The sequence below is a fragment of the Molossus molossus genome, unplaced genomic scaffold, assembly GCF_014108415.1.
Source record: "Molossus molossus isolate mMolMol1 unplaced genomic scaffold, mMolMol1.p scaffold_m16_p_2, whole genome shotgun sequence".
In the NCBI taxonomy this organism is placed as follows: domain Eukaryota; kingdom Metazoa; phylum Chordata; class Mammalia; order Chiroptera; family Molossidae; genus Molossus; species Molossus molossus.
The window spans coordinates 39129295-39149000 of record NW_023425355.1 but is presented as its reverse complement, the minus strand read 5'-3'; the positions used below and the strand labels follow the sequence as shown (position 1 = coordinate 39149000).

The following is a 19706-nucleotide window of genomic DNA, read 5'->3' as shown; positions in this document are numbered from 1 at the left end:
AGAAAACCAAAATTAAAAATATAATTAAAGAACAGGAAGACACCTTAAGAGAACTTTGGGACAACTGGAAATGTAATAACATTAAGATCATAGGAGTCCCTGAAGTGGAAGAAAATGGGCAAGAGTTAGAAAATATATTGAAGAAATAGTGACAGAATACTTTCTTAACTTGGTGAAGAAAGAAGGCATTCAAGTTCAAGAAGCACAGAGAGCCCCAAGGAAGAAGAACCCAAACAGGCACAGATCAAGACACATAGTATTTAAAATGCCAAAAATTAAAGACAAAGAGAGAATCCTAAAGGCAGCAAGAGAGAAGTAACAGGTTACCTACAAACGAAACCCTATAAGGCTCTCAGCTGACTTCTCAACAGAAACACTACAGGCCAGAAGGGAGTGGCATGAAGTAATCAAGGTCATGAAAAACAAGGATCTGAAACCAAGAATACTCTTCCCAGCAAGGCTATCATTCAAAATTGAAGGTCAAATAAAGACCTCTCCAGAAAAAAAAAAAGCTAAGAGAATATATTGACACTAAACCAGCACTGCAAGATATGCTATAAAGGCTGCTGTAATTAGTAGCAGAAATAGGAAAAAAAAAAAAAGAACCACACTAAACAGAAATGGAAAAAAATAAGTATAAATCAATGATCACCTTAAATGTGAATGGTTTGAATGCTGCAATAAAAAGACACAGAGTAGGTGACTAGATAAGAAAGCAAGACTCACATATATGTTGTTTACAAGAGACTCACCTCACAACAAAACACACACATAGGTTGAAAGCAAAGGGATGGAAAAAAAACCTTTCAAGCAAATGGAAAGCAAAAAAAAAAAAAAAAAAAAGAAGAAGCTGAGGTAGCAATACTCATACCTGATAAAATTGATTTCAAAATGAAGGCCACAAGTAGAGACAAAGAAGGCCACTACATAATATTGAAAGAATCTATCCAACAGGAAGATATAACCTTGGTCAACATATATGTACCCAATATAAGAGCACCAACATGTATTAAATGTCTTCTGGAAAACTTCAAAGAATAAATTGACAGCCATACAATCATAGCAAGGGGACTTCAACACCCTGCTGACATTACGGGATAGATCTTCTAGACAAAAAATGAACAAGGAAATAGAAACTCTAAATGAAGCACTAGATCAAATGAATTTAATAGATATCTACAGGGAAGTACACCCCAAAACTACAGAATTCACATTTTTCTCAAGTGCATATGGGACATTCTCAAAGATAGACCACATGTTAGGACACAAACTAAGTCTCTACAAGTTCAAGAAGACTGAAATCATATCATGCATTTTCTCAGATCACAATGGTATGAAACTAGAAGTCAATTGCAACAAGAAGATATAAAGACATTTGAACAAATGAAGGCTAAATGGCATGTTATTAAACAATGAATGGGTCACCATGGAGATCAAGGAAGAAATTAAAAACTTCCTGGAAAACAATGAAAATAAACACACAACAACACAAAATCTATGGGATGCACTGAAAGCAGTTCTGAGAGGGAAGTTTATAGCACTACAGGCTTACCTCAAGAAACAATAACAATTTCTAACAGAACACCTATCCTCAAAACTTAAAGAACTAGAAAGCAAACAAAAAGAAAACCTCAGAGCAAGTAGAAGAAAGGATATAGATCAGAGCAGAAATAAATGACATGGAGACCAAAAACGCAATTCAAAGGATCAATGAAACGAACAGGTGGTTCTTTGTAAAGATAAACAAGATTGATGGACCCTTAGCTAGACTCACCAAAAAATAAAGAGAGAGAACTCAAATACAGAAAATCAGAAATGAAAGAGGAGAAGTAACAACTGACACCGCAGGAATACAAAAGATCATTAACAACTACTATGAACAATTATATGGCAACAAACTCGACAATCTAAGCCAAATGGACAAATTTCTAGAAACACATAGTCTCCCAAAACTGGACCAGGAAGAGATAGAAAACTTGAACAGACCAATAACAACAGAAGAAATTGAAGATGTAATCAACTCTCCCAGCAAACAAAAGCTCAGGCCCGGATGGCTTTATGGGGGAATATTACCGAACATTCAAAGAAGAACTAATACCCATTCTCCTCAAACTATTTCAAAAAATTCAAAAGGAAGGATGACCTCCAAACTCTTTTTATGAGGCCAGCATCATTTCAATTCCAAAACCAGAAAAAAACTCTTCAAAGAAAGAAAACTACAGACCAATATCCCTGATGAACATAGATGCCAAAATCCTGAACAAAATACCAGCAAATCAAAGCCAGCAATGCATCAAAAAAATTATTTACCGTGACCAAGTGGAATTCATCCCAGGGATGCAAGGCTGGTACAATATTTGCAAATCAATAAACGAGATACACCACATAAACAAAATGAAAGATAAAAATCATATGATCATATCAATAGTCACTGATAAAGCATTTGGCAAAATCCAGCACCCATTTCTAATAAAAGCACTTTGCAATGTAAGAATAGAGGGATCATATCACGACATAATAAAGACCATATACAAAAGACTTACAGCCAACATCATACTCAATGGGCAAAAATTAAAAGCATTTCCCTTAAGAACAGAAACAAGGCAAGGATGCCCACTTTCGATACTCTAATTTAACATAGTATTGGAAGTCTTAGCCACAGCAATCTGATAGGAGGAAAAAAAACAGATCCACATGGGAAAGGAGCATTTGAAACTGTCATTATTCACAATTACATGATATTATACATAGAAAACCCCATAGACTCTATAAAAAAATTTACCAGACTTATATTCCATATGTAAGTGAGATCATGTGGTATTTGTCTTTTTCTGCTTGGCTTATTTCACTTAGAATAACACTTCCCAGGTCCCTCCATGTCATCTCAAAGGATAAGAGATCTTTCTTTCTTACAGCTGCATCGTATGCCATTGTGTATATGTACCACAGCTTTTTTGTCCATTCGTCTACTGATGGACACTTGGGCTGTTTCCAGATTTTTATGCATGTATGCATAACCAATGGACATGGACAACAAAGCCGGGGACGGGGTGGGGAGGGAATGGGGACAAGAGTGTCAATGGGGATAAAATGGAGAAACAGCCCGGGCCGGTTTGGCTCAGCGGTTAGAGCGTCGGCCTGCGGTCCTGAGAGACCCGGGTTCGGTTCCCGCTAGGGGCATGTACCTCGGTTGCAGTTTGTCCCCGGCTCTGATCAGTTGTGCGGGTGGCAGCCACTCGATGTGTTTCTTTCACATCGATGTTTCTCTCTCTCTCTCTCTCTCTCTGTTCCTCTCTCTCCCTCCCACTCTACCTGAACAAAGGGTGGAAAAATGTCCTCGGGTGAGGATAAAAAAAAAGGAGATACATCTGTAACAAAAAATTGAATAAAAAAATTACTACACTTAAATGAATTTGGCAAAGTGAAAGAATAGAAAATTAATGTGAAGAAATCAATGGCATTCTTATACACCAATGATAAACTCACAGAAAAAGAAACTAAGAAACAATCCCATTTACCAAGGAAGCAGCAAAAAAAAAAATTAAGATACCTAGGAATAAACTTAACCTAAGATATAAAAAACCTATTTGCAGAAAACTACAGGTCATTGAAAAAAGAAATAGAAGAAGATATAAAAAAGTGGAAGCAAATACCTTGTTCATGGATTGGAAGAATCAACATCATTAAAATGTCATACTACCCAAAGCAATCTATAGATTCAATGCAATCCCCATCAAAATACCAACGGCATACTTCACAAAATTAGAACAAGTACTTCAAAAGTTCATATGGAACCAAAAAAGACCTCGAATAGCCACAGAAATCTTAAGAAAAAAAGAACAAAGTTGGAGGGATCACATTACCAGATTTCAGGTTACACTACAAAGCCACTGTAATCAAAATAGCCTGGCACTGGCACAAGAACAGGCATATAGACCAATGGAACAGAACAAAGAACCCAGAAATGGACCCAAGGCAATATGCTCAATTAATATTTGACAAAGGGGGCAAGAGCATACAATGGAGTAAGGACAGCCTCTTTAATAAATGGTGTTGGGAAAATTGAACAGGTATAGGCAAAAAAATGAAACTAGACCATTAACTTACACCCTACACAAGAATAAACTCAAAAAGGATAAAAGACTTACATGTGACTCATGAATCCATAAAAATCCTAGAAGAAACCGTAGGCAACAAAATTTTAGACATCTTATGCAGCAAAATTATCACTGATATATCACGTAAGGCAACAAAAACAAAGGAGAAAATGAATACATGGGACTACATCAACTCAAAAGCTTCTGCACAGCTAAAGATACATTCAGATACATTCATCAAAATGGAGAGGTACCCACTATATGTGAGGGCATAATTGCCTATGAAATATCAGATAAGGGGTTAATTTCCAATATATAGAGAGTGCTCATACAACTGAACAAAAGGAAGACAAAGAACACAATTAAAAAATGGGCAGAGGAACTAAATAGACACCTCTCCAAACAGGACATACAAATGGCTAAGAGACACATGAAGAAGTGCTCAACATCACTAATCATCAGAGAAATGCAAATTAAAACAACAATGAGGTATTACCTCACACCTGTCAGAATAGCCGCCATCAACAAATCATCAAACAATAAGTGTTGGCGAGGGTGTGGAGAAAAGGGTGCTCTAGTACACTGCTGGTGGGAATGCAGACTGGTGCAGCCACTATGGAAAACAATATGGTGTTACCTCAAAAAATTAAAAATTGAACTGCCATTTGACCCAGTGATCCCACTTGTAGGATTATAACCTTAGAAGTCTGAAAAACCAATCAGAAAGAATATGTGTACCCCCATGTTTGCAGCAGCACTATTTACAATAGGTAAGATCTGGAAACAGCCCAAATGTCCATCAGTAGAGAAATGGATAAAAAAGCTGTGGTATATATACACAATGGAGTACTATGCAGCTGTAAGAAAGAAAGATGTCTTATCCTTTGAGATGACATGGAGGGACTTGGAAAGTATCATCCTAAGCGAAACATGCCAAACAGAGAAAGACAAGTATCATATGATCTCACTTGTTTGTGGAATATAATGTACATAACAGTCTTAGGAATGGGGTAGTCCTAGAGACATGGAAGTAGGGTAAGACTGACAATCCCCAGAAGAGGATGTGGTGGGGGAGGGATGAACCACAGAACTTATATGCATGTGTTCATGAACAATCGACATGGACAACAAAGCAGGGTAAAAGGCGAGGAGGAAGGGTGAGGAGGAATCAATAGGGGGAAAAAGAGAAACATCTGTAACAAAAATAAATAAATTAATTAAATTAAAAATAAAAATAAATAAATAATAAAAAATAGAGAGAGAGGAAGGGAGAGAGAGGGAAAAATATCAATGTGACAATCTAGGTATGTGAACTGACTTGGAATTGAAACCACAACCTTTTCAGCGCATGGGAGAATGCTTCAACCAACTGAGCCACTTGGCCAGGATTCCTTTTTCACTTTTTGTTTTTAATTCTCACCCAAGAATATTTTTCTATTGATTTTTTTTAGATTGAGTGGGAGGGAGGGAGGGAAGGGTGGCAGAGAGAAACATCAATGTGAGAGAGACACATTGATTGGTTGCCTACTGCATGACCCTGACCAGGTCTGCAATCAGACTTGTAACAGAGGCACATGCCCTTGACCAGGAATTGCACTGGAGACTCTTCTGTCACAGTCTGACACTCTAACTGATGCCCTAACCAACCAGGGCTTGTTTTTCACTTTTTAATTGCAATTACATTCAATATTGTTTTGTATTGTATTGGTTTTAGGTGTACAGCATAGTGGTTGGACAATCATACTGTACAAAATGTTCATCCTGATATTTCTGGTACCTACCTGGCATCATACATAGTTATGAAAATATTGACTATATTCCCTATGCTGTACCTTATATCCTAATGACTTTTTGTAACTACAAATTTGTATTCAGTTCCTTCACCTTTCTAACCCAGTCCCAAAACCCCCTTCCATCTGGCAATTTTCACTTTTTCTTCTATGAAACTGTTTTTATTTTTATTTATTTTCTTCTTTAGATTCCACATATAAGTGAAATCACATGGTATTTGTCTTACTCTTCTTTCTGACTTATGTCACTTAGCATAATACTTTCTAGGTCCATCCATGCTGTCGCAAATGTTAAGATTTCATTCTTTTTCATGGTCGATTGTTATTCCATTGAATATATGTACTACTTGTTTATCCACTTGTCCATTGATAGGCACTTGGATTACTTCCATATTTTGGCTATTGCAAATAATGCTACAGTGAACATGGGGGTGCATATATTCTTTCAAATTAGTGTTTCAGGTTCTTTGGATATATACCCAGAAGTGGAATCATTGGATCATAAGGCAGTTCCATTTTTATTTTTTTTAGGAAGTTCCCTACTGTTTTTCATAGTAACTGAGAAATCTGCATTCCCACTAACAGTGCACAAGGATTTTTTTTTCCTCCACATCCTCACCAGCACTTGTTTGTTGATTTATTAATGACAGCCATTCTGATAGGTATAAGGTGATATATCATTGTAGTATTAATTTGCATTTGTGATGATTTGTGATGTTGAGCATTTTTCATATGGCTATTAGCCAGTGAAATGTCTTTTTTGAAAAAGTATCTATTCAGGTACTCTACCCATTTATTAACTGGATTGTGAGGATTTTTTTTTTTTTTATCCTCACCTGAGGACCTTTTTCCATTTTTTTTTTTTTGTTGTTCAGGTAGAGTGGGAGGGAGAGAGAAGAACAGAGAGAGAGAGAGAAACATCGATGTGAAAGGAACACATCGAGTGGCTGCCACCCGCACGACCGACCAGGACCGGGGACAAACTGCAACCGAGGTACATGCCCTTAGCAGGAACCGAACCTGGGTCTCTCAGGACCACAGGCCGACGCTCTAACCGCTGAACCAAACTGGCCAGGGCATGGATTGTGAGGATTTTTTATTGTTGTTCAATTGTATGAGTTCTTTATAAATTTTGGATATTAACCCCTTATCAGATGTATCATTGGCAAATATGTTCTCCCATTCAGTTCATTATGTTGATGGATTCCTTTGCTATGAAAAAACTTTTTATTTTAATGTAGTCCCATTTGTTTATTTTTTTACTTTTTTTACCTTGCCCAAGGAGATATATCAGAAAATATGTTGCTAAGATATATGTCAGAGATTTTACTGCTTCTGTTTTCTTCTAGAATTTTTAGGGTTTTGAGTCTTCATTTAAGTCTTTAATCCATTTTTGGTTTCATTCTTGTATATGATGTAAGAAGGTGGTCTACTTTCATTTTTTACATGTATCTGTCAAATTTTCTCAACACCATTTTTTAGTAGAATGTGTTTTTTTAATTTTATTTTTCAAATACAGTTTGCATTTAATATTATCTTGGGTGGAGGGAGGTTGAAGAGGATAGGGGGATAAATGGTGATGGAAGGAGAGTTGAGTTGGGGTGGTGAACACACAATGCAGTATACAGATGATGTATTATAGAATTGTACACCTGAGACATATATAATTTTAACAAATGTCACTGCAATAAATTCAGTAAAAAATATTATTTTGTATTAGTTTCAGGTGCACAGCATAGTGATTAGACAATGATATACTTTACAAAGTGTTCCCCCTGGTATTTCCAGTACCCAAATGGCACCATACATAGTAGCCTTCCTTTATCCCATTGTATGTTCTTGCTTATTTTGTCAAATATTAATTGGCAATATATTATGTGGGTTTATATATGGGCTTTTTATTCTGTTCCATTACTCTATGTGTTTGTGTGTTTGTTTGCCAGTACTATGCTGTTTTGATTATTATGGCCTTTTAATATAGTTACATATCAAGTAGCATGATTCCTCCAACTTCATTCTTATTTTGCAAGATTACTATGGCCACGTGGGGTATTTTGTGGTACCACATAAAGTTGGGGTTATTTTTTCTAGTTCTTTGAAAGTTATCATTGACATTTTGACAGTAATCAGACAGCATCATGTTAGAAGAGGGATTGAAACAGAATAGATAGCCCAGAAATAGACCCACACAAATATGTCCAAGTAATTTTTGACAAAGGAGCAAAAACTATTAAATGAAAGAAACATAGCTTGTTCATGAAATTATAATGGAGAATTTGACATCCACAGGCAAGACAAAACTATTTTGAACTAAACCTCATACCTTATACAAAAATTAACTCAAAACAGATTATGAATTTCAATATAAAACTATACATATATAGTTTAATAAACTATGTTGAGGTATAGAAGATGTTGGGGAAAACGTAAGAGAAAATTTTAGGAACCCAGGGCTTAGAGAGGAATTATTAAGTATGACATAAAAAAAATGAGAGAAAAATCAATAATTGGACTTCATAAAAATTAAAAACTTTGCTTTGTGAGGATGCTATTAAAAGAAAGAAAAGAGCCCTGGCCGGTTTGGCTCAGCGGTTAGAGCGTCGGCCTGTGGTCTGGCGAGACCCGGGTTCGGTTCCCGCTAAGGGCACGTACTTCGGTTGCAGTTTGTCCCCGGCCCTGGTTGGTCGTGCGGGTGGCAGCCACTCAGTGTGTCCCTTTCACATCGATGTTTCTCTCTCTCTCTCTCCCTCCCACTCTATCTGTACAAAAATTGGAAAAATGTCCTCGGGTGAGGATAAGAAAGAAAGAAAGAAAGAAAGAAAGAAAGAAAGAAAGAAAGAAAGAAAGAAAGAAAGAAAGAAAAGACAAGTTAATACTGAGAAAAAGTATTTACAAACCATGTATCTGACGAAGAACTAGTATCTACAATATATAAGGGATTTTCACTATTTGACAGTAAAAAATTCAAAATTCAATAGAAAATGGGCCTAAGACATGAATATACATTTTGTTGAAAAGGATATTTAGATAAAAAATAAGCACATGAAATCTTGATCAATATCATCAGTCATTAGGAAAATACAAATTATAACTACAAGATATCACTACAAACATGCGAGATTGGCTAAAGTTAAAAAAAAAAAAATAGTGACAATGCCAAATATTCACAAGGATTCAGAGAAACTGAATCACTCATATGCTGCTTGTGAAAATGAAAACTGGTACAGCCACTACAGAAAACAGTTTTGCAGTTTCTTATAAAACAAACATGTACTTATCTTATGACCCAGCAATCACATTCCTGGAATGTTATCCTAGAGATGAAAATTTCTGTCTATAAAAAGTATGAATATATATACCACTTGTTTACCCACTCAATTTTTATAGCAGATTTATTTGTAATAGCTTCAAACTGGAAACAACAAAATTGTCCTTTAATTAATCAATGGTTAAACAAACTCTGGTCTATCCATACCATGAATATTACTCAGCATTAAAAACAAATGAATTATTAATGTATGCTAAAACTTAGATGGTTCTCCAGGGCATTATTTTGAGTAAAAAAAAAAAAGTCAATCTCAAAAGGTTACATATTATATTACTCTATTTATATAACATATTTGAAATGATAAAATTATACAGATGGAAAATAGATCAGTAGCTGCCAGGAGTTAGGAATGGTGGGGAGAGGAAAGTCGCTATGACTATTTAGTGGTTGTAGTAGGGAGATCTTGGTGGTAATGAAATAGAGTTGCCCCTCTGTATATGCTGGGGATTGGTTCCAAGACTACCAAAATCCACAGATGCTCAAATCCCTTATATAAAATGGTGTAATATTTGCATATAACCTACACACCTTCCCATACATTTTAAATCACCTCTAGATTACTTATAATACCTAATACAATGTAAATTGTTGTTATACTGTGTTATTTAGGGAATAATGACAAGAAAAAAAAAATCTATACATATTAAGTACAGCTGCAGATGAAGAAAGCAGTGAGCTGGGAGGTGGAGAGTTACGTTCTGGCTCTGGATCTGCCCTGAACTAATGGCTCTGATGGGCAAGCTGCTTCCTTCAGTGCCTTAATTTATAAAAGAAAGTGGCTGAAGAGGTGAGATTTCTGGACTCTTTGTGTTCTCCCGTTTTCTTTTGTGTGATTTTTAAAAAGTCTGGAAAAGAACATTTTTCTCAAGGAAGATAAAGGCGGGAAGTACTGGAGAAAGTGTGAGTGTGTGAGAGTGTGAGTGAGTTCAAGAGAAAGTGTGAGTGGATGTGAGTGTGGACAAGCAACCACGCAGTGATGTGGAAACTTAGGGCAGAGGTTTCTGGTGCTGTGGACTGGGGAGCATCTGGCTACTGCTATGCATGGCTTGTCAGGGCACTTCTCCCTGATTGAGGATGGATGTCCACACCATTTTGGAAGATCCACTGTGTCTTCCCTGGGAGAGGGCAGTAGGGAGCAGCTAGAGCCAAGTGACCTGAGGCCACCAGTGTGCCTTACACCATCAGACCAGTGGAACCTGCAGTGCCAACGTGGACTAGCGAACAGCAGCAGCCAACACTGTCAAGGTACCTGCTCTCAGAAGCAACAGCTGGCCAGGAGCCCAGCACCATCCCCCACAGTAGCAGCCCCATCAGGAGATTAGCATCACTCACAGCAGCAGTAGCCCCAGCTTGGGAGTCTAGCAACAAGCCCTAGAGCAGCAGTGACTGGCTCTGAGTGGAGCTCCACCCCCAAAAGCAGCTGAGGCTCCAGAGCCTAGACACACCCCCAACAGCAGAGGCTCCAAATCAGCAGCCGAGACCTTCCCCCAGCAGCATCAGCAATGGCTGATCAGTACCTCTGTTCCAGCCCAAGCTGCAGCAAGGCTCCAGCAGCCAAGATCCTCCAATGACAACTGGAGCAGTAGATTGGGAGTGGAGACCCTTCCCCAGCAGCAGCAAAGTCTGGGGAGCTGAGCATCCTTAGCCCCCAATGGCAGCAGAGGATTGGGAGCTAAGAGCACACCCTGGCAACAGCAGCAGCAGTAGCAGTGCAAACTGGGAGCTGAGACTCATCCCTAGAAGCATCAGCAGCAACAGATCAGGAGCTGAGCTCCACCAAGCAGCAGTGATATCTGAGGACCCGTGTACCCCAACAGTGCACCAGATGGACACACACACCCCAGTAGCACTTACCACAACAGACCAACACTAACCACCAACTGTCAATTCTCCAGGACCCACAGCAGAGAAGAGGTGCCATGCACTAGAACATTCTGGGAGGCATAGCAGTCTCATCTGATACACACAAACCTACCTACACATCCCAACATGCCTGACCTGGCCTGAAACTACCAGACTGCTAAAATGGTGAGACAAGAAACAACCCCCAAATTAAATAATAGGGGGGATAACGAGAAAAGGAACTACATAAAGTGGAAATAAGCAATTTGTCAGATAAAGAATTCAAAGCAATGGTTTTAAGGGTGCTAAACAAACTTAGTGAGAACTACAAGGAACTTAATGGGAATTATAAAGAGCTCAGGGGAACTACATCAGCGTAAAAAAAGAGGTATAAGTATGAATAAAAATCAAGTGGAAATAAAGTATGACATAGTTGATATAAATAATACCTTGGGCCCTGGCCAGTTTTGCTCAGTGATTAGAGCATCGGACTGCAGTTCAGGGAGACCCGGATTTGGTTCCCGCTAGGGGCGTGTACCTTGGTAGTGGTTTGTCCCTTGCCCTGGTAGGTCATGTGGGTGGCAGCCACTCGATGTGTCCCCTTCACATCAATGTTTCTCTCTCTATATCTCTTTCTCTTTGTCCCTCCCACACTATCTGAACAAAAAATAGAGAAACGTCCATGGGTAAGGATTAAAAATAATAATAATAATAATAATAATAATAATAATACCTTGGAAGGGGTCAATAGTAGATTACAAGAAGCTGAAGACCAAAACAGTGAGTTAGAAGATAAGGTCGAAAAAAAAAAAAAAAAACAAATAGAGCAGCAAGTGGAAGAAAAATAAAAAGCAGGAGAATTTAAGGAAAGTTTAGGACATTATGAAAGAAAGCAACATTCACATCACAGGGGTACCAGAAGGAGAAGAATCAGAGAAAGGAATAGAGCACCTGTTTGAAGAAATAATGACACAAAACTTCCCTAATCTGATGAAGGACAAAGTCACACAAGTAATGAAACACAGAGAGTCCAAGGCAAGATGAACCCCAAAAGACCCACAGCTAGACACATCATAATTAAAATGGCAGCATTAAAGACAAAGAAATGATCTTAAAGGAAGCAAGAGAGAGACAGAAAGTTACCTACAAGGGAGCCCCCATTAGATTGTCAGCTGCTTTCTCAAGAGAAACACTGTAGGCCACAAGGGAGTGGCATGAAATATACAAAGTAATGAAAGGCAAGGGTCTGAATCCAAGACTACTCTATCCATCAAGGCTATCATTCAAAATTGAAGGTAAAATAAAGAGCTTTACAGACAACAACAACAAAGAAAAAAGCTGAAGGAATTTACTACCACCAAACCAGCACTGCAAGAAATGCTAAAGTAACTGTTGTAAGAAGACATATATATAGAGAGAAACACAGACATAAAATAAAAATGGTAACTAATAAGTACTTATCAGTAATAACCTTAAATGTAAATGGCTTAAATGCTCCAATCAAAAGACATAGGGTAGCTGATTGGATAAAAAAAACACAACCCATATATATCCTGTCTACAAGAGACCCAGCTCACAACAAAAGCATCACACAGGGTGAAAGACATCACACACAGCAGTTTTTACTGTTGCAATGCCTAAGGCAAGAGAAACAAAGTAAAAAACTAATAAACAGGACTACATCAATTTAAAAAGCTTATGCACAGCAAAAGAAACAACCATCAGAATGGAAAGTGAACCCACTGTATGGGAGAACATAACTGCAAATGATACATCAGATAAGGGGTTAATTTCCAAAATATATAGAGTACTCATACAACTAAAGAAAAGGAAGACAAACAATCCAATTAAAAAATGGGCAGAGGCCCTGGCTGGTTTGCTCAATGGTTAGAGCATCGGCCTCTGGTCCAAAGAGACCCGGGTTTGGTTCCCGCTAAGAGCATGTGCCTCGGTTGCAGTTTGTCCCCAGCCCTGGTTGGGTTGTGCGAGTAGCAGCCACAAGATGTGTCCCTTTCACATCGTTGTTTTTCTCTCTCTTTTCCTCTCTCTCCTTCCCACTCTATCTGGACAAAACATGGCATAAATGTCCTCGGGTGAGGATATTAAAAAAACGGGCAGAGGACCTAAATAAACACCTCTCTAAACAGGACATACAAATGGCCAAGAGACATATGAAAAAATGCTCAATGTCACTAATCATCAGAGAGTTACAAATTAAAACGACCAAGAGGTGTCACTACACACTTGCCAGAATGGCTGCCATTAACAAATCATCAAACAAGTGCTGGTGAGGGTGTGGAGAAAAGAGGACTCTAATACACTGCTGGTGAGAATGCAGACTGGTGCAGCCACTATAGAGAACAATATGGTGTTTCCTCAGAAATTAAAAATAGAACTGGCATTTGACCCAGTGATCTCCCTTCTAAGAATATATCCTTAGAAGCCTGAAACATCAACCTGAAAGAATTTATGTACCCCTATGTTCATAGCAGCACTGTTTATAATTGCTAAGATCTGGAAACAGTCCAAGTGTCCATCAGTAGATGAGTGGGTAAAAAAGCTGTGGTACTTATACACAATGGAATAATATGTAGCTATAAGAAAGAAAGATCTCTTACCCTTTGAGATAACATGGAGGGACCTAGAGAGTATTATGGTAAGTGAAATAAGCCAGAGAAGACAAATATCAAATGATCTCACTTATTTGTGGAACATAATGTACAAAATGAACTGATGAACAAAACAGACCCAGAGACATAGAAGTGGATAACAGAATGAAAAACCTCAGAGTGGGGGAGGGGGCAGGAAGAGATAAACCAAAGAACTTTTATGAATATATGGATAAGCAATGGACTTAGACAACAATACTGTGAAGGAGAGTTGGGATTGGGAGGAGGATGTCAATGGGGGAAAAAGGAGAAACATCTATAACATAAAATAAATTTAACATTTTTTTAAATAAATAAAGGAAAAAAATTTAAGTCTGTAGTTTAAAAAAAGATAAATTGAAACATGGATAGAGGAATGGCTTAAATGGATAAATATATGATAAAAGTTAATGATAGAATTTAAGTGATCAAGATATGAGTAGTCACTATAAAATTCTTTCCATTTTGCTGTTTGAAATCTTTCATAATTAATATTGAAAAAATAAGTACAGATACAACCATTGTAAACTTAACTACATGGTACAATGTAACTTTAAAGAAAAATAATTTTGATCCGCAGTTCATTGAATCTGCAGGTGCAGAAACCACAGATATAAAAGGATGACTAGCTCTGTCTTTTGACTGGCATTGGATATATATATCCACAAGTGAGGTGAGTGTGTGAGAGAGTAAGCGAGTGTGTGAGAGAGTGTGAGTGGATCACCAAACCCCTGCAGTGCAGAGACTTGCAGGAGAAGGTTCCTGTGCTGTGGACAGAGCAGCCAGCTACCTCTGTAAGTAGCCCTTCAGGGCCCTTCTCCCTGCACCATGGGGAGGTCCCACCATTTTGGAAGATCCAGGGTCTTCCCTGGGAGGAGGCAGTGGGAGCAGTTAGGGCCCAGCAACCTGAGCCCACCAGCACACCTGGCACCATCGGAGCAGGGAACACTCTGTGTCAACACAGACCTGTGCACAGTACTGGAGCTCCCAAGGTGCCAGTTGTGGAAGCTGCAAACAGTCGGGAGTCCAGCATCATCCCCCATAGCAGCAGCCCGATCAGAGTCCACATATATCCCCAGCAACAGAGGCTGGGGAGCGGAAATCCATCCCCAGGCAACAGAAGCACAGACAAGCAGATGGACCCATCCCCAAATTCTTCAGCAAAAGCTGAGCAGGAGTTGAGCCCCAAGGGGCAGAAGCATTCCCCAGCCACAAGCAACAGGACCTTGGGCTCCACAGAGGCTTGTGCTGTCCAGGAGCTCACAGGTGAAATGAGAAGCCTGAGCCCCAGAGAGACTGGTGCTATCCAACTGCCCACCCGTGGAAACTGCAGGGTGCAGGGGCACCAGAGAGGCTTGTGCCACCTAGCAGGGACTGTGAAATCCAGTTACCCATGGGTCCTGCTAAGTGCTAAAGCACCAGAGAGGCCCTTGCAACCCAGAAGGGACCATGCCATCCAATTACACATGTGACACAGCAGGGACTGTGCCATCCAATAACCCACGGGACCTGTGGAATGTTGAAGCACCAGAGAGGCCTGCGTGACCCAGCAGGGACTGTGTCATCCAGTTTCCCTTGGGACCTGAGGGATGCTAAAGCACCAGAGAGGCCTGTGCCACCCAGCAGCCCATAACTGAGGGAAAAAGTTGGGTCCCCAGAAGGACTGTGCCATCCAGTTACCAGGAGGACCTGCAGTGAGCAGGGGTACAAGAAAGGCCTGTGCGACCCAGCTACACACAAGATAGGCTTAGAGGATGTGAAACAGTAGGCAAAGTAAATAGAAGCCATGCAGAGGATCTCCCAAAATGAAACGGGAATTAAAACTAAAATAGGGACAAATCCTCAGAAAAAAAGCAACAGAAAAGCAGCACGACAGGACCATATAACCAGGGAGACTGGTAGAATTTGCGGAGGTGCAAGAAGGTGGCAGGCTGAGAGGCCACGGACAGTAGCAGGCTTAGCTGTGAGCAGCACCCTTGGGAAGAAAGACCAAGCCTGCTCCACAGCCCAGAGAGCCAGGACAGAGCACTAAAATAGCCACAGCCACTCAACTGGGGGCTGTGGCAGAGGGAGGGCAGATTAGGCATGAACTCTGTGGGGACACACAGGATTTGGAGGGCACTCAGTGTTTTTGCTGAGTTGAAGCCACAAAGGACAGTGGCCAGTGTGCTCCATCCCCTAGCTGTGGAGAAAAGCAGCAGCCCCCCCCTCTCAAAGATTCAGCCTTTCCAGGTGAGGCAAAGAAATAAAAACTGAGGCTCATTAACAACCAGCATCTATCCCACCATCTGGAAATCCTCTTAGGCAAAACACCAGGACTACATTCCAAAGCACTAAGAAACTGAGACTACTAGCTACCAGGAAAAAGCTAGAGGATAACTGAACATTTCCTGGGCTTGCAAATCTACCCATGAAAATAAGACTTGACAGTGGTGTTTCACATGGGCCCAAACAGGCTCATCCAAACCCAGTAGAGGGAGCCACAAACAGCAGAACACCAACACCCACAGGGAAAATTTGGCAGGCTACAAAACCCACTGAGATACCAAAATGGTGAAACAAAGAAACAACAAGAGAACACTATCAAAAATGAGATCAATGAAATGCAGCTAAACAAATGATCAGAGGTAGAGCTCAAAACCATGATCTTGAGGAAGCTCAACAGCATGAGCAAGGACATCAGCACCATGAGTTAAGATATAGAAACACTGAAAACCAACCAAGTTGAAATGAAGAATGATATAGCAGAAATTAAGAACACATTGGAAAGACTAAACAGCAGAGTGTAGGAATTTGAGGACCGAAAACGTGAATTAGAAAATGGTAGAAAAAAATCAACCAATCAGAAAACCAAAAGGAAAAAATGATTAAAAATCAGGAAGACAGCTTAAGAGAACTTTGGGACAACTTGAAACGTAATAACATTTGAATCATAGGAATCCCTGAAGTGGAAGAAAATCGGCAAGGGATAGAGAATATATTTGAAGAAATAATTACACAAAACGTTCCTAACTTGGTAAAGGAAGAAGGCATTCAAGTTCAAGAAACACAGAGAGCCACAAGTAAGAAGAACCCAAACAGGCCCACACCAAGACACATAGCAAGCACATAGTAATTCAAATGCCAAAAATTAAAGACAAAGAAAGAATTCTAAAGGCAGCAAGAGAAAAGCAACACGATACCTACAAAGAAAACCCCATAAGGCTCTGAGCTGACTTCTCAACAGAAACACTACAGGCCAGAAGGGAAAGGCATGAAGTGATCAAGGTCATGAAAAACACGGATCTGAATCCAAGATTACTCAATCCAGCAAGGCTCTTACTCAAAATAGAAGGTCACATAAAGACCTTTCCAGACCAAAAAAAAAGGGGGGGGTGGGGGCTAAAGGGATATATTAATACAAAACCAGCACCACAAGATATGCTAAAAGGACTGCTATAATTAGTAGAAGAAATAGGATGAAAAAAGGAGCCACACTAAACAGAAATGGCAATAAATAAGTACCTATCAAATCCAACATTAAATGTGAATGGTTTGAATACTGCAATAAAAAGACACAAAGTAGGTGACTGGATAAGAAAGCATGACTCACATATATGTTATTTACAAGAGATTCACACACATAGGTTGAAAGTGAAGCAAACAAAAAGCAAAACAAAAAAGCTGAGGTAGCAATACTCATATCTGAAAAAGTACATTTAAAAATGAAGGCCATAACTAGAAACAAAGAAAGCCACTACATAATATTGAAAGGATCTATGCAACAGGAAGATATAATCTTGGTAAACATATATGCACCCAATATAGCAGCATCGAAATATATTAAAAATCTTTTAAAGGACTTCAAAGGAGAAATTGACAGCAATATATTTATATCAAGAGACTTCAACACCCCGCTGACATCACTGGACAGATCTTCTACAAAAAAATTAACAAGGAAACACAGACTCTAAAGGAAGCGCTAGGTAAAATGGATTTAATAGATATCTACAGACAATTACACCCCAAAACTGCAGGATTCACATTCTTCTCAAGTGCACATGGGATATTCTCAAAGATAGACCACATGTAAGGACACAAATTAAGTCTCTGGAAGTTCAAGAAGATTGAAATCATATCAAGCATCCTCTTATGTCACAATGGTATGCAATTAGAAATCAACTGCAACAAGAACATTCAAAATACATTTGACAACATGGAGGCTAAATAGCATGTTATTGAACAATGAATGGGTTACCATGGAGATCAAGGAAAAATTAAGAACTTCCTGGAAACCAATGAAAATGAACACACAACAACACAAAATCTATGGGATGCAGCGAAAGCAGTTCTGAGAGGAAGTTCATAGCACTACAGGCCCACCTCAAGAAGCAAGAAAAATTTCTAACAAAATATCTAGCCTCAAAACTTGAAGTCCTAGAAAGCAAACAAAAAGAAAACCCCAAAGCAAGTAGAAGGAAAAAAATAGTAAAGATCAGAGCAGAAATAAATGACATGGAGACAAAAAAAAAAAAAAATTTGAAAGCATCAATGAAACATAGAGCTGGTTCTTTAAAAAGATAAAAAAAAAGATTGATGGACCCTTACCTAGACTCAACAAGAAACAAAGAGAGAAAACCCAAATACACAAAATCAGAAATGAAAGAGGAGAAATAATAACTGACACCACAGAAGTACAACGGATTGTTAACAAACATTATGACCAATTATACTGCACCAAATTCAAAAATCTAAGTGAAATGGACAAATTTCTAGGACACAAAGTCTCCCAAAACTGAACCAGAAAAAGATAGAAAACTTGAACAACCCAATATCAACAAAAGAAATTGAAGATGTAATCAAGACTATCCCAGCAAACATAAGCCCAGGCCTGGACAACTTCACGGGGGAATTTAACCAAACATCCAAAGCAAAACTAATACCCGTTCTCCTCAAACTCTTTCAAAAAATTCAAGAAGAAGGAAAACTTTCAAACTCGTTTTATGAGTCCACATAATTCTAATTCCAAAACCAGAAAAAGACACTACAAATATAGAAAACTACAGACCAATATCCCTGATGAACATAGATGCCAAAATTCTAAACAAAATAGTAACAAATTCAATCCAGGAATTCATCAAAAAATTATTCACCATGACCATGTGGGATTCATCCCAGTGTTGCAAGGCTGGTACAATATTTGCAAATCAATTAATGTTATACATCACATAAACAAAAATAAAGATAAAAATTATATAATCATATCAATAGGTGCTGAAATAGCATTCAACAGAATACAGCACCCATTCGTGATAAAAATGCTCAACAATCTAGGAATAGAGGGATCATATTTCAACATAATAAAGGCCATATATGAAAGACCTGCAGCCAACATCATCCTCAATGGACAAAAATTACAAGCATTTTCCTTAAGAACAGGAACAAGGCAAGAATGCTCACCTTTGCCACTCTTATTTAACATAGTTTTGGAAGTCTTAGCCGCAGCAATCAGACAGGAAGAAAAAAAATGGGATCCAAATGCAAAAGAGGAAGTGAAACTGTCATTATTCATAGATGACATGATACTATACATAGAAAACCACAAAGACGCCATCAAAAATTTACTAGACTTAATAAATTAATTTGGCAAAGTATCAGAATAGAAAATTAACGTAAAAAAATCTATGGCAGGGTTATACACCAATGATAAACTCACAGAAAGAGAAACTAAAAAACAATTCCATTTACCGTCGCAGTAAAAAAAAAATTAAGATACCTAGGAATAAACTTAACCAAAGAAATAAAGGACTTATTCGCATAAAACTACAGGTCATTGAAAAAAGAAATAAAGATATAAAAAAGTGAAAGCACATACCTTGTTAATAGATCGGAAGATTCAACATCATTAAAATGTCCATACTACCCAAAGCAATCTATAGATTCAATGCAATCCCCATCAAAATACCAACAACATACTACAACAGAACTAGAACAAATACTTCAAAAGTTCATATGGAACCAT

At 38.6% G+C, this 19706-nt stretch overlaps 1 protein-coding gene across 1 annotated transcript in view; it reads right to left on the bottom strand.

Moving 5' to 3' along the window:
• PAK3 (p21 (RAC1) activated kinase 3) overlaps positions 1 to 19706 on the bottom strand; it is a 420017-nt gene that overhangs the window by 347251 nt on the left and 53060 nt on the right. The gene's annotated exons all lie outside the window — the stretch shown is intronic.